This window comes from Triticum dicoccoides, chromosome 2B (genome assembly GCF_002162155.2).
Source record: "Triticum dicoccoides isolate Atlit2015 ecotype Zavitan chromosome 2B, WEW_v2.0, whole genome shotgun sequence".
Taxonomy (NCBI): domain Eukaryota; kingdom Viridiplantae; phylum Streptophyta; class Magnoliopsida; order Poales; family Poaceae; genus Triticum; species Triticum dicoccoides.
In genome coordinates, this window is record NC_041383.1 from 559,712,634 (window position 1) to 559,726,329 (window position 13,696).

General features: G+C 51.9%; 1 pseudogene; it reads right to left on the bottom strand.

Annotated features, from left to right (window-relative positions):
* Positions 1 to 4,000: 4,000 nt before the first annotated feature.
* On the bottom strand, positions 4,001 to 11,301 carry LOC119361006 (annotated as a pseudogene).
* Positions 11,302 to 13,696: the final 2,395 nt, after the last annotated feature.

Here is a 13,696-nt window from a genome sequence, read left to right on the forward strand (position 1 = left end):
TCCTTGGCCTTCTTCTTCGGCGCCTTATACGGCACCGGAACCAGCATCTTCATCGGTAACGGGATGGCTGGGTCTTTGGGAAGCGGAGCCAGACATTGGATCCGCTCCACCTTCTTTGTCCAACCCTATAGGAGTAATGGAAAGTTTAATATACTCCTTGGATCTAGAAACCAAAGTTATCATAAAACTTACGGGAGTCGTTGGACGAGCGCAGTCAAGGCCACGGTCTTCGGTTGTGTTCGGCCACGACTTTTGGGCCTTGAAAAGCAGCTTCCATATGTCTTTGTGCGTCGTGCCGAAGAACTTCTGCGGGGTCCGAGGACTGGCCGGGTCGAATTCCCACATATGTTGGGTCCGACATTGACAAGGGAGAATCCGGCAAAAGAGCATCACCTGATGTTCTTGTCTATTATGCTGCCCTTGATGCGATTCTGCAATGTCGTCACCTCGTCGGACGACGCCCAATCAAGGCCCTTTTCGAGCCATGATGTGAGCCGCAGGGGAGGACCGGATTTAAACTCGGGAGCGACGGTCCATGTGGCGTTACGGGGCTCGGTGATATAGAACCACCCCTGCCGCCATCCCTTAACAGTTTTCACAAAGGTCCCCTTGGGCCAGTTGACGTTGGGAAGTTTGCTCACCATGGCCCCGCCGCACTCTGCGTGTTGACCTTCAACCACTTTCGGCTTCACATTAAAAACCTTGAGCCATAGGCCCAAGTGGGGAGGGGTGCGGAGAAATGCCTCGCACACGATGATAAACACCGAAATATTGAGGAAGGAATTTGGGGCTAGATCGTGGAAATCTAACCCATAGTAAAACATAAGATCGCGGACAAAAGGATGAAGGGGAAACCCTAGTCCGCGAAGGAAATGAGGGATGAACACTACCCTCTCATTAGGCTCCGGGGTGGGAACAATCTGTTTTTTGGCAGGAAGCCGGTGGGCTATGCCCGCGGCCAAGTACCCAGCCTCACGGAGCTCCTTGATGTTCTCCTCTGTGAGAGAGGAAGCCATCCACTTGCCTTGCGCTCCAAATCCGGACATGGTTGGGGTGTTTGGTGGCAATGGAAAGGATTGGAACTTGGGCGTTGGAGCTCGAATGGCAGAAGGGAGAGGAAGAAGGCGTGGGGTAAAAAGACGGATCCTTATCTCCTTATAAAGGCAGTGGATATCAAGCGTCCCCTCATATGCCTTAAGTCTCGCCTATTCCCAAGGGGACGTGCGAACGACACAGTTGGATTACCCAAACCCCTATTGATGAAAATCCCGTGATAAGGGGACACGACCTTTGCTTTGACAAGGCGTGTCAATGGCCGTATCTCGAAATACGAAGTGTGGACTGTAAAATGGTTCAGAATATTAATCGAGCCAGGACATAACGCCTCACCGGGAAAATCGCCTATGGACGTTACTTACCTAGTTTTGAGTATTTTTGCTATTACAGCTCAAGGTTGTGATTATTAAACGGAGCCGGATACATCCATTATGTGCGGAGCACTGTATTGAAGTATTCGGAGAAGGAACCCGCCTTGCAATGCCGAAGACAATATGCGTGCCGGATACATCGTCATTGAACCCTAGTTCAGGGGCTACTGAGGGAGTCCTGGACTATGGGGTCCTCGGGGAGCCGGCCTATGTGACGTGGGCCGGACTAATGGGCTGTGAAGATACGAGACAGAAGGCTCTCCCTCGTGTCCGGACGGGACTATCCTTTGCGTGGATGGCAAGCTTGGCTTTCGGATGTCACATCTTCCTTTCTCTGTAAACCGATCTTGTACAATCCTAGGTCCCTCCGGTGTCTATATATACTGGAGGGTTTAGTCCGTAGAGGGAGAATCATAATCATACAGGCTAGACACATCTAGGGTTTAGCCATTACGATCTCGTGGTAGATCAACTCTTGTAACCCCTATACTCATCAAAGTTAATCAAGCAGGACGTAGGGTATTACCTCCATCAAGAGGGCCCGAACCTGGGTAAAACATCGTGTCCCCTGCCTCCTGTTACCTTTGATCCTCAGACGCACAGTTCGGGACCCCCTACCCGAGATCTGCCGGTTTTGACACCAACATTGATAGCCCTCCCAGGGGACACGCCATGCCAGTAGGGGAAAATAGCAATCCCCCAATACACCACGTCGTGAAGGCAAGGACCCGGTCCAATACCCCAAACCACACGACCAACGGCGGAAGCTGAACGTGAACCAGGTCCCAGCACGATCCAATTACGGATTGCATGGGCACGCGCTAGCTGGTCAGGCCGGCTACGATGCCTGGCTGGACATGAATGGAAGGGCTCAGGAACAAACCTATGCTCAGATCCTGACCGACATGCAGCACAAGGCACCTCGCTTTCGAGGGCCCGCGCATCCGATATGTTTCACAAACGAGGTCATGGAGCGCCACTAGCATAGCAATATCCTCTTCTTTAGTCAAATCAAACTCCTCATAGGAGGAGGAATCTTGCACGTAAGAGGAGTCACACGAGCTTATCTACAATATGAAAATCACTGTCAAACTATATCATCACGCCCGACAAAAAACTCATGGTTTGCACAGTTTTTACCTTGGGGGAATTTCCTCAAACACCATGCGTGCAAGGTGGAAGAAAACGGCTGGCGGTGGGTTGGGCAGCCGTTCGGCGGCCTTGTAGAGAACATGACAGCTCCTCGCGCTAGCTTCGCTCGCGGGCGGGAGGGTTCGTGCGGCCATAAGAACGGCGGAGGCGGGCAGCCACGGGCAAGCGGCGTGGCGCGGCCCCCTAGGTCCCACGGTGGGTCGAGGCTAGCAAAAAATCCACCCCATCCACGACTGCGCCGTCAATGCCATTACAACAGCCGGACCTCCGGCGAATCCTCGATTCGAAGCGGCGGCCGAAATCGAATCGGTGGCTGCGGGGGACGACAGACACTACTCCGGCGAGGCAGGCGGCAGGGGACAGGCAGGCGGAGTTGCGGCGGGGTCGAAGGTGGGCGGGTGGGCAACGACGGCGATGATTTTGGGCCTGTGACAAAGTTGGGCAGCCGTCGGGCGGGCAGGGGTCGGGCGAGCGAAAGCAAACTGAAGGCAGTTGGGCATTTGGCGATGCAAATTTGCATATTCAAGTGTTGTCTACCTCCCCGGGAGGTGGAGATGTAACTTTTTTTACATCTACATTATTTATTGAAGATGCTCTAACAGAGACTCATGTACAAAGAAGGTACAACAGCCAATGGCACCTATGTATTTCTAGGATGCAGCTTCAGTGACTTTATGAAGCCAAGTCTCGGTGTAACTTAGCCCTCATTACCAGCCGTCCGTTAAAGATCCAACGTTCCAGATTGACCTATTTTCCATACTGAAAATTTTTAAGTGTTCGGGAAAAAATGAAAAAAAATCCAATAAATCATAAATGTTTCGTTTTATATTCTGGGAAAGTTTCAACCCCATTTGGATGGATGATTTGTGATTAAGTAGCTTTTTGAGCTCAAATAAAAAAATGTGTATTCGCAAACTATATATCCAAATGGATTGAAATTTTCACAGAATACTAAACAGAACATTGACTATTTATTGGAATTTTTTCAATTTTTTCTGAACACTTTAAGAATTCATTCGAATATGGATCAATCCGGTCCGTCGGATTTTGAATGGACGGCTGATAATGGAGGCTAAGTTACGGTGAGATTTAGCTTCATGAAGTCACTGAAGCTGCGTCCGTATTTCTATGCAGTGGCACGCGTATATTACCAGAAAACTACTCTGCACACATCACAACCTTCGCACGGCTGGACGAGAATACGGGTAGTTCGTCCTCCAAAAAACCCCACTCTATTGTGAAATTCAAACTATCTGGGTGTGCGACACAAAGATTTCAGCGAAAATGCTAGACTCATGGACTCTTACAGACTAATACGGGCTCTTTCCTCCTAATTAAACTTGCCCGCCTGATTTTCAGCTGGGATGGGGCCCTTCATCCTGATTTGCAACCAATTAAAAAACTCCACCTCAGCCTCTCCGTGAACCCGGGTAAACTGATGCCGTGTGTGTAGCATTGCCGAGATTTCAGAGTTAACCCCTCCATCCCACAATAGAAAGATCGTTGTCCGTATAACAGCATAGACGCGGAAATCTCAACGCACGGACGTCTCAACGCATCCGAGGAACCCCTCCAAGCTCACCGCCGATGACCCGCGCGGCCCCTCCCAAGCGGCCGCCATCGCGCGCGCGATCACCCCCGCGTTCCTTCTCATCTCGCCGCCCTTCTCCGTCTCCCCCATCACCGTCCCCACGGCGTCGGTCACGGCCCCCATCGCCACCACCGAGCTCTCCATGTTCCCGCGCGCCACCTCCACGCAGACGCCCCACTCCACCACCAGCATCGCGTTGAAGAACTGCTCGGCCCCCAGCGGCCACCCGATCACCGGCACGCCGTGGCACAGGCTCTCGAGGATGGAGTTCCACCCGCAGTGGCTCATGAACGCGCCGGTGGACGGGTGCGCCAGGATCAGCACCTGCGGCGCCCAGCCGCGCACCAGCAGTCCCCTGTTGGCCACGGCCGTTCGCTCCTCGAAGCCGGCCGGGAGCCACTCCGGCTTGAATCCGTCCTTCGCGTCGAGCCCCAGCGGTGGCCGGAGGGCCCAGAGGAACGGCCGCCCGCTGGCCTCCAGACCCCGTGCCAGCTCTATCATCTGATCGGCGTTGATGCTGTTCTGCGAGCCGAAGGATATGTACAGGACCGAGCACGGCGGGTGCACGTCCAGCCACCGGATGATGCTGGCATCGTCCTGCGAGGCCGACGGAGTCGTTGGCGCCGCGAGAATTGGCCCGATCGCCCATGGTCGGACGCCGAAGGTTCTCCTGAGCATGTCTAGCCCGGAGGACTCGAGCTCTTGTACGGTGTTGACAAGGACCGCATCGGTCTTGCGGCAAAGCGAGATGACCCGCCGAAAGAAGGCCGTCCAGGGATCGGACCCGGTCGCCGCGAGTATGTACCGCGGGATCTGCGTGCGGTGGAGAACGACGGTCGGGAAATCGGGCAGAGGCAACTCGTCGCCGGCGGCGAGCGTGTGCGGCAGGTGCTCCCACACGGAGAAGAAGACGGCGAAGCCGAAGGCGCCGCCGGTGAGGAAGACCGCGTGGAACGCGCGTGCGCGCGCGTGACGTCCGCCGTCCAGCCGAAGAAGGCGTCGGCGACGATGCAGACCGGGGACCGTATGCCGGAGACGAACCCTTCGAAGGCGGGGCGGAGGGACTCGGACGCCTGGAAGAAGGTGATGAACTGGTGGACGTGGAGGTCGGCGAGGGAGTCGGCGCCGGGCGGCAGGCCGTGGTCCGCGGGCGCGAACGGCAGCGCGTGGAGGCGGATAGGAGGGTTGGTGGGCGGGAGGGAGATGGAATCGAGGATGCGCGCGGTGGAGACCAGGGTGACGGTGATGCCCGGGCGCAGCTCGTGGAGGAGGCCGGCGAGGCGGAGGAAGGCGGGGATGTGGCCGCGCGCGAGGAAGGGGAAGAGGACGACGTGCGGGTGTTGCCTCCCTGCTTCCTCTGCTGCCATGGTAGTGGTCTGGCGGGGGTGGCTTGTTCGGTGGAGTAGAGTGACCCTGGACGACTAGACCTTGTGAAGCACATTCCTAAGGGCAAGTCCAACCCTGTTTGGGTCGAATTTGGACAGAAACAGCCCCGAATGGACAGAAACAGCAGCCCAACGCGTCCACGCAACGAACGCCCGTCCGTTTTTTCATCTGCCCCTGACCAGGCCCAAATTCGGGCCGAGTACGCGTTGGCGCGGACATGGCTTCGACGCGTGCGACGCCCACCCTTATCTTCTCTGGTCCGCCCGTCGGTGGCACATCCACCTCATTTCACCCCTCTTCCAAAACCCTCCCGCCCTCCTGCCATGGTCGACGTGCCAAACCTCACTATCGCTATTGTCCCCGCCACCACGGTCGATGGTGTGGCCGTCCGGGCCCGCCCCGTGCACAAGAAGCAACCTAAGAAGCAGACGCCGGAGCAGCGGGCCATACAGTCAGCGAAGAGGGCTGGCCAGATGAAGGTTGGCAAGTGTACCGGCATGAACTACGGCCTTTGGCCCTAATTTAGGTTTAATTTGCTTGCCAAAAATTCAGCCACACGGACGAAATGCGTCGGCCCATTGGGTGCACCAACCAGGTTTGGGCGGACTCAGGGGCGGACTCAGCTGGACAAGGCGCCTTCAGCTAACCCAAAAGGATGAAAAGCGGACAAAACCGTGTCTTTCTGAAGTTGCCCTAAGTTTAGAAAGTTCAGATAAAAGATGCACCACTCAGCTAGAAAGTTTAGACAAAAATTGCACCGAGGAAGGTCAGATAAAACCCAGCTGAGAGTGTCACAAGTTCAGAAAGACCATGTTGTTCCAGCAAAAGCAAATTCATATTCCAACAGTGAGAAATCTCAATACTAAACCCAAATCTAAGCAAGAGGCACAGCACCACGTCCAGGGAGGAACCCTGACCTTAACTACTCAGGGTTACTGTCTGGACTCGAGGGTACCTTCTTCATCAGAGAGGCTAACAATTGACACTATCCCACTGTTATCAGTCAGTATTATTTATCCCACTAGAAAACAATTGACAGAAAGAATGAGTGCATGCTCCCAAACCCCCACCATAAGCAACAGGGGAAAGGGAGCAACTGGTATTGATTGCTTTTCACTAACTGAACTTATATATATAAATACATCATGAGCTATCCTTCTTCGAAGAACGATCAGAAGCAGGTGACGACGCAGAGCTTGCCCGGGCCCTATCTTTCGACTCGCTTAACATAACTACAACATGCCGCATCGGCGGTCTCTCGTACGGCGACAGGTTACTACATAGCAGAGCAATTTTCAAGACCTCGATCATATGATCGACGACGGCTTTATCTTCCATATCGAGATTACTGTCGAATATCCCTGGACCCAGAGAATTGTCCCTGATGTAATTTTTGGCCCATGTTACCAGATCACCTCCCAACTCTATTGGTTGCACAGGCGCGCGGCCGGTTAGCAGCTCCAACAGCACGACGCCATAGCTGTATATGTCAGATTTCTCGGTCACCTTCATGGTGTACGCATACTCTGATCAAATGAAAAGAACTGGATCAGTACTTTGTTGACCATTCATCGCTTAACTAAAGATTCAAGTAAAAAAAGCATATAGGGCAAGATAGTAGTGACATACAAATGGAATTTGCTTTGTAGGATGTGGAGAAAACTTAAGACTCACCTGGTGCAATATAGCCATATGAACCAGCAATTGCAGACATGGACTTTGAGACTGGCATGTCAATCACCTTAGCCAACCCAAAGTCACCAACATGAGCTTCAAAGTTGTCATCAAGTAAAATGTTATTTGACTTGATATCACGGTGGATGATCCGAGGCTTGCAATCATGATGCAAGTATGAAAGCCCTTCAGCTGCCCCAAGGGCTATCGTGAAGCGTGTCTCCCAATCGAGTGAAGAAGAAGATTCTCCGTGAAGTAGCTCTCCAAGGCTGCCTCTTGGCATGTACTCATACAACAAAAGGTTTGCACCCTGGTGATAGATGAAACCGTACAGCTTCACAATGTTACGATGTCTTATCTTTCCAAGAGTCATGATCTCTGCACGGAAGCTGTTATCTGTGTTGCTTCCTTCCCTGTTAGAAGCCAACTTCTTTACCGCAATTATCTGCCCAGGCTTCAGGACGGCTTTGTACACAGTTCCACAAGCACCCCGTCCAATGACACAACTATCATCAAAATTATTTGTAGCAGAGACCAGTTCCTGAAATGTATACGCATCCTTCGCAGAAACAGGAATGTTAGACCCAGCAGATAGAATTTGCTTGTCTTGCAAAGGGGCTACTGTTTCTAATGGTTTCCTCATATGGTGCAAAAGTATGGCAATAAGAATAAGTGATACTCCTCCAATAACGGCAGCAATAATTGCTATGATCTTGCCCATAGGGCGACTGACCGAGTCGGATGCCTGGGAAGAGGAGGGTGACTCAGATCCACACTTGCCAAGTTGTCCACCACAGAGTCCTCTGTTTCCAATAAAGCTGGTCACAACCATGTTGTCAAAAAGCGGAACAGGGGGGAGAGTACCGGTGAGATTATTGTACGAGACATTGAGCTGAAGCAAGCTTGACAGGTTTACAAATGTATCTGGGATTTCACCTGTAAGGTTGTTATTATTGAGAAACAAACTTTCCAATAATGCAAGACTCCCAAGCTCTGATGGTATATTCCCGGAGAGATTATTATAGCTCAAATTCATGGCAATCTGCAAGCTTGAGAGCAGGCCCAGCTCCTTTGGTATTCCACCGGAGAATTGATTGCCACCAATCTGCAGTGCTGTCAAATGTGAAAGTTTACCGAGAATAGGTGGCATCTGCCCAGATAACCTATTATCAGCGAACGAGAGAAGCTCCAACTGAGGCAGTCTACCAACTTCATTTGGCAATGAACCTTCAAAGCTATTCTGGCTGAGATCAAGACGTTGCAACGTTGTACAATTGAAGATCTCCAATGGTATGCTTCCTCCTAGCCTGTTAGACGAGATATTGAAGACAACAAGCTTTGACAATTTCCCAATTTCTCGGGGCAACTCAGATGTGAAATAATTATTTGCAAGGTTAAGCCTCTGCAGAGCATTGCAATTCCCAATCTGAGGAGGAATAGGGCCATTGAACTTGTTTCGAGCGAGCTCAATTGTTGTCAAATTCACCAGATTGCAGAGATCAGTGGAGAAGCTTCCTGTCAGACTGTTGTCACTGAGACGAAGCTGCACCAAGGATTTACAGCTGGTGATTCTGTGAGGTATGTTTCCAGTCAGCTTGTTAGACCCCAGATTCAACAAGATAAGGTTTGACTGCCTACAAAGATCTCTAGGTATCTGCCCTGTAATGTTGTTATTTGAGAAATCCACCACCCACAGTCGACTGTAAATGCCAAACCTTGGAGGTATGTCCCCTGATAGCATATTGTTGAAGAGTTGCAGCTGGATTAGCTTGGTCATGTACTGAAATCCTGCTGGAATTGGGCCAGTGAGTGAATTGATCGAAAGATCAAGCTTGCTCAAGTTCCTCAATCCACACAACTCACTAGGAATAAAGCCAGTAAGCTGATTCTGGAAGAGGTAGAGTAGATACAACCCTGGTATGTTGCCTAATTCCTTTGGTATCCCTCCCGTTAAGAAATTCTCTGAAAAATCAACCTCTTCTGCAAAAGAAAGCTTCCCAATTTCAGATGGAATGGTACCATTTATGGAATTCCTGTAAAGATATAGCTTCTCAAGGTAAGTAATGTTCCCAATTGTTGCCGGTATAGGACCAACCAGATCATTATCATAAAGGGCAATTGTCCTGAGATTTGTACAATTCCCGATCTCTGGAGGAAGGGGGCCAGAAAGCTGATTTCCCCACAGGATTAGGTCTGTCATGAGACCCAACCTCCCAATCTCTTTTGGCAAAGGGCCTTCTAACTTGTTCTGCGCAAGACCAAACACGGTCAGGTTACGGCATTCGCCTATCTCGGCAGGAATGCTGCCAGATATAAGATTCTGTCCCAGCCGGATAGTCTTGAGGTGCTTGAGCTTGCCGACAGAATGCGGTATAGAACCGGAGAGATTGTTGCTGTACCCCACCAAGTCTTGAAGTGATGACATGTTACCAATCTCATCAGGTATTGGACCATGGAGCCTGTTATTGCACAGATTGCATCCGGTCAGCATGGCCAGCTTCCCGAGCTCAGGCGGGATTGTACCGTCAAAATTATTGTTATTCAAGTTGAGCAACAACAGTTTTGAGCAATTCCCAATCTCCGGAGGGATGGCACCAGAGAACTCATTGAAGGAGAGATCGAGGCTAGTCAGTTCAGTAAGACCGCCAATGCCCGGGCCGACGGTGCCCGACAGGTTCATGTTGCTGACGTTGAGAGACACCACTGCTAGCCTGGAGGACGACGAGGAGGAGGAGCAGTTCACACCACTCCACGCGCACGGCGATGGATCCTTGGGGTTCCAGTTGTCAAGGTGGTGGTAAGTGTCAATCATCTGGCTCTTGAGCGCCAGGAGAAGCCAGCCCTCATGGTTCAGGCCCTGGCAGCCAGAGGCCAGCAGAAAGACCAGCACCACGCCGAGTTGCAAACCCCAGGACGTGGATGCCGTCCCAGGGTCCATGCTATCTTCACTTCGCGAATCAACCAATGCTCAGAGCCGAACAAGAAGCATAACAACTGCTGTAGCCTTGTGCATCTCCGTGGCTTTCAGACTTCCTGAAACAGAATGCAAGCAGAGAATTGTGAGAACATGCCGCAAGAGAAATGCTTCTAATCAGGAAAGATTCTAACAGCACAACCATCTGTCTATCTGCAGGAAACTAGCGGTACTCTATTTTGCTTCGCCTTCATTTTCAGAGAAATGGACAGTACGACAATCCAAGATAGGAATGAAAGCTATGGTAGTACCAAGAATCGAATTCAGGAGCAAACTGAGCAGCTCCAAATCAAGAATCTAGCACCGGGAAGAATCGCTGAAAAGCGACAAGAATCGAATCACCCGCCTGAAAATAATGCTTACTCGGTAGTAGGACCAATCAAGGAAACCCGAAACAGGAGTAGCCGGCTACCAATCGCACCATATATTTGCAGAAAAAGATCTTTGAAAGCACCCAATAAGAGCCCTGGAGGGACCGCGACCCCCTGAAATCGCGGGAGCCCCCGGCCCATCGGAAGGAGGGACCCAGGAACAGCACCGCCGCGCACCACCACTGCCGAAACAGATCTGCGAGCAAAAGGAGCGGGGCTTTCACTCCGCCCAGAGCGAGCGAGCGAGCTGCGCGCAGTAACTAACGCCACCCCCACCACCCGCAACCACAAACCAGCACAGGAAAGAAACAGCACGGAGCACCGGTGGGCTAATAATGCGGACGCATGCACGCAACAAGAGCGAGGGAGGAGGCCCAACTCACCGCGTCTTCCGCCGCGCTTCTGCCACGCGCAGTCCCGCCGCCGCAGCCGCCGGGGGCTGCGGTCTAGCGCCGACTCACTGCCGCCGCCGGGCGAAGAGTGGTGAATGGGCGATGGAGAGACGGATGCGCCGCCGCGGAGTGGAGAGAGAGGGGAGAGGAGGCGGTGTGATGACGGCAAGAGAGCTAGCTAGCTAGGAGAGGAGGAGGGGGAGGAGAGGTGATGGAGGTGGTGGTAGGGGAGGAGGGAGGGGGGGTGGAGAAGAAATTGGTTCGGGCCGGGGACGGGAGGAAATGGCAGGCAAGCACGCTCGCGAAGCGTAGCAATCGCGGGCGGTCCCTCTCCTTCCCTCGATCTAGCCTCGGCCCCTTTGCTTTCCCTTGCCCCTTCTCTTTGCTTGCTTTGGCTGGAGCTTGCTTTTCGTCCTAATCCGGCCGGGCCCACCCGGCACTTTTAGGCTGGGCTCTCGCGGAGTAGTCTTTAATTTCTCTTGTTTGCTTCTGGCCTTTAATTTGGGTGCTGAGGTTTGGAGTTAAGTGCTAGGGTAGGAGTACTACTAGTACGTATGTGTACTGATAAGTAGGGTAGGCAGGTGCCCTGCTGGTTGGTTTGGGAGAGCAGTGCAACACTGGTTATCTGTCAGTCCAGAAAAAGGAAATACTACTAATCATGCTGGTTCGGTTGTGACAAATTAGCGCTAATCATACGTCTTCCATGCGTGTCTCTACGGATTAGCATGGGAGCTGATTGGTTTTTTGTCCTGTCATGGGTGATGGCCTGATGGGTGGATGGCTCACGGCTCACGGGTGAGCTCAGCCGCTGCGTTGGAGCACGGGTTGCTGGCCGGCCCTGTACATGTCGAGACACGGAGAAAGGCAGATGCGCACGCTTGCCACCACCACCACGAAAGCATCGCGTGTGCGTGTGATCAGATGCCCTGAGTTGGTTCGTTCGTCCGTTCGCCCTGCCCAACACAACACCGTGCATTTTTCTTCCCGGTCATACTACCACTAGCCACTAGGTTGGTTTCACCGTGGCTGGAGAGGAGTACCAGCGGTCGTCGTACCTGGCCTGGCCTGGCCTTGGGGTGCGCGAGCCAGAGAGAGGGGGATCGCGCAAAAAGGATGTGCTCCTTTACGTGCGTGCGAGTGCGTGCAATGCAGATGCAGCTATCTAGGTAGGGAACCGCTACGTGGAGTTGCACGGGTGGACCGGGGTGCCTTCTAGTTTACTCACCCTGCTCTCATCTTTTTCTTTTCTTTTCTTTATCTGGACGGCTGGACCTGGATGGATCGATCAGTGCCAGTGCGACGTCGGGGGACTGAGGCAGGCAGAAACCGCCCCCGACAGATGTTTGGGTCGGCGTTTCACGTGCACGCCCAGCTGCGCCGTGCGTCGACTCGAGGCACTGTTGGCAGCCCAGAGAGAAGCTTCCCCTTGCCCGGGTTTTCCGGCGAAAGGCGACCATTTCCACGAAGCGATCGAGCGACGATGAGCCAGAGCCTTTGTACGCTGAAATTCCTTCTTTTTTGCACAGTCAAATTCACACATGACGCCTCCATCTTATTATCTGCTTTTTTTTCTGTAAGCATTACGGTACTGATCGTATTTGTAGTACATGAGCATTGTATATGCACCAGGTCAACAAAAATCGCCTTCTCCAAAATAAAAATAAAAATCGTCTGTCCCAATACAATTTTCTTCGAGGAATAAGATGTTTGTTCTGTCAGCATCTTTGACACACCTTTTTTTTTTTGAACTATCTTTGACACACCATTCGCTGGAAGCCGGCTCTGCAACCCTATAGTATTCAGTTCAGTAAACATGTCTATCCTTTGAAAGAACGGATCAAATCATGGGATAACTTGAGCACTCTGACTTCCCTTTATTCTGGGGAAGAAAGTCTCCGGGAAGACCAGAGCATCGGTTCCAGATCAATTAAATATGTCCATAGGTTTCATACACACGTTTCAGTAAACATTTCTTTCTGGCTGGTATCATGACTTTGTAATGCGAGGACTCAACAGTATAATTATAAAGGCCGATCAAGACAAGCATCCGATCGCCGCGTTCAAATTCGCCTCTTCGGGGGAACGGTGAGCAGCACAGGCAAGAGAAGATGAATGGAGAAGGACGGACCACAGCTCAACTGTGAGCGAAGTGGCCAGACGGTACTGACGGTGCTACTTGCAAGTTACAATGGGAGCAGGGACAGTATTGACGCGGAGAACATGGTAGAATAGTGTTTTTTCTCTTCTTCTTTGGTACATCCTTCGTCTTATAATATAAAAGCGTTTTTGACACTAATATAGTAAAAAAAATGCTTTTATATTATCAGACGGAAGGAGTAGTATAATATGAGGCCAACTTCAGCGCGCGACCCCATCCCATCTGGGTGCATCCGTTTGGGATAGAGCGGACAAATAGCACGGATGTCCGGATTTCGTTTGTTTTCGACTCATTTTTGGCCCAAACTTGCGCCGAGTTTGGGACGAAACGGACATCGCGCGGACAGGCTGGATGCACGCCCCTGTCCTTCCCGTGGCCCGCCTATCAGGACACTAGCACTCCATTCGCCTCCAATGCCTCCACCCGCGCTTTGCCCACAAAGGTATTGACAGTGAAGATGAATTTTTCTTCCACCACTTCATTTATTCATCGGACGATTCGTCCTCGGATGACGAAGATCTTGTGGTGGCTACCCTCGTCGTTCACGACCACATTAAACGACAACTTCCTC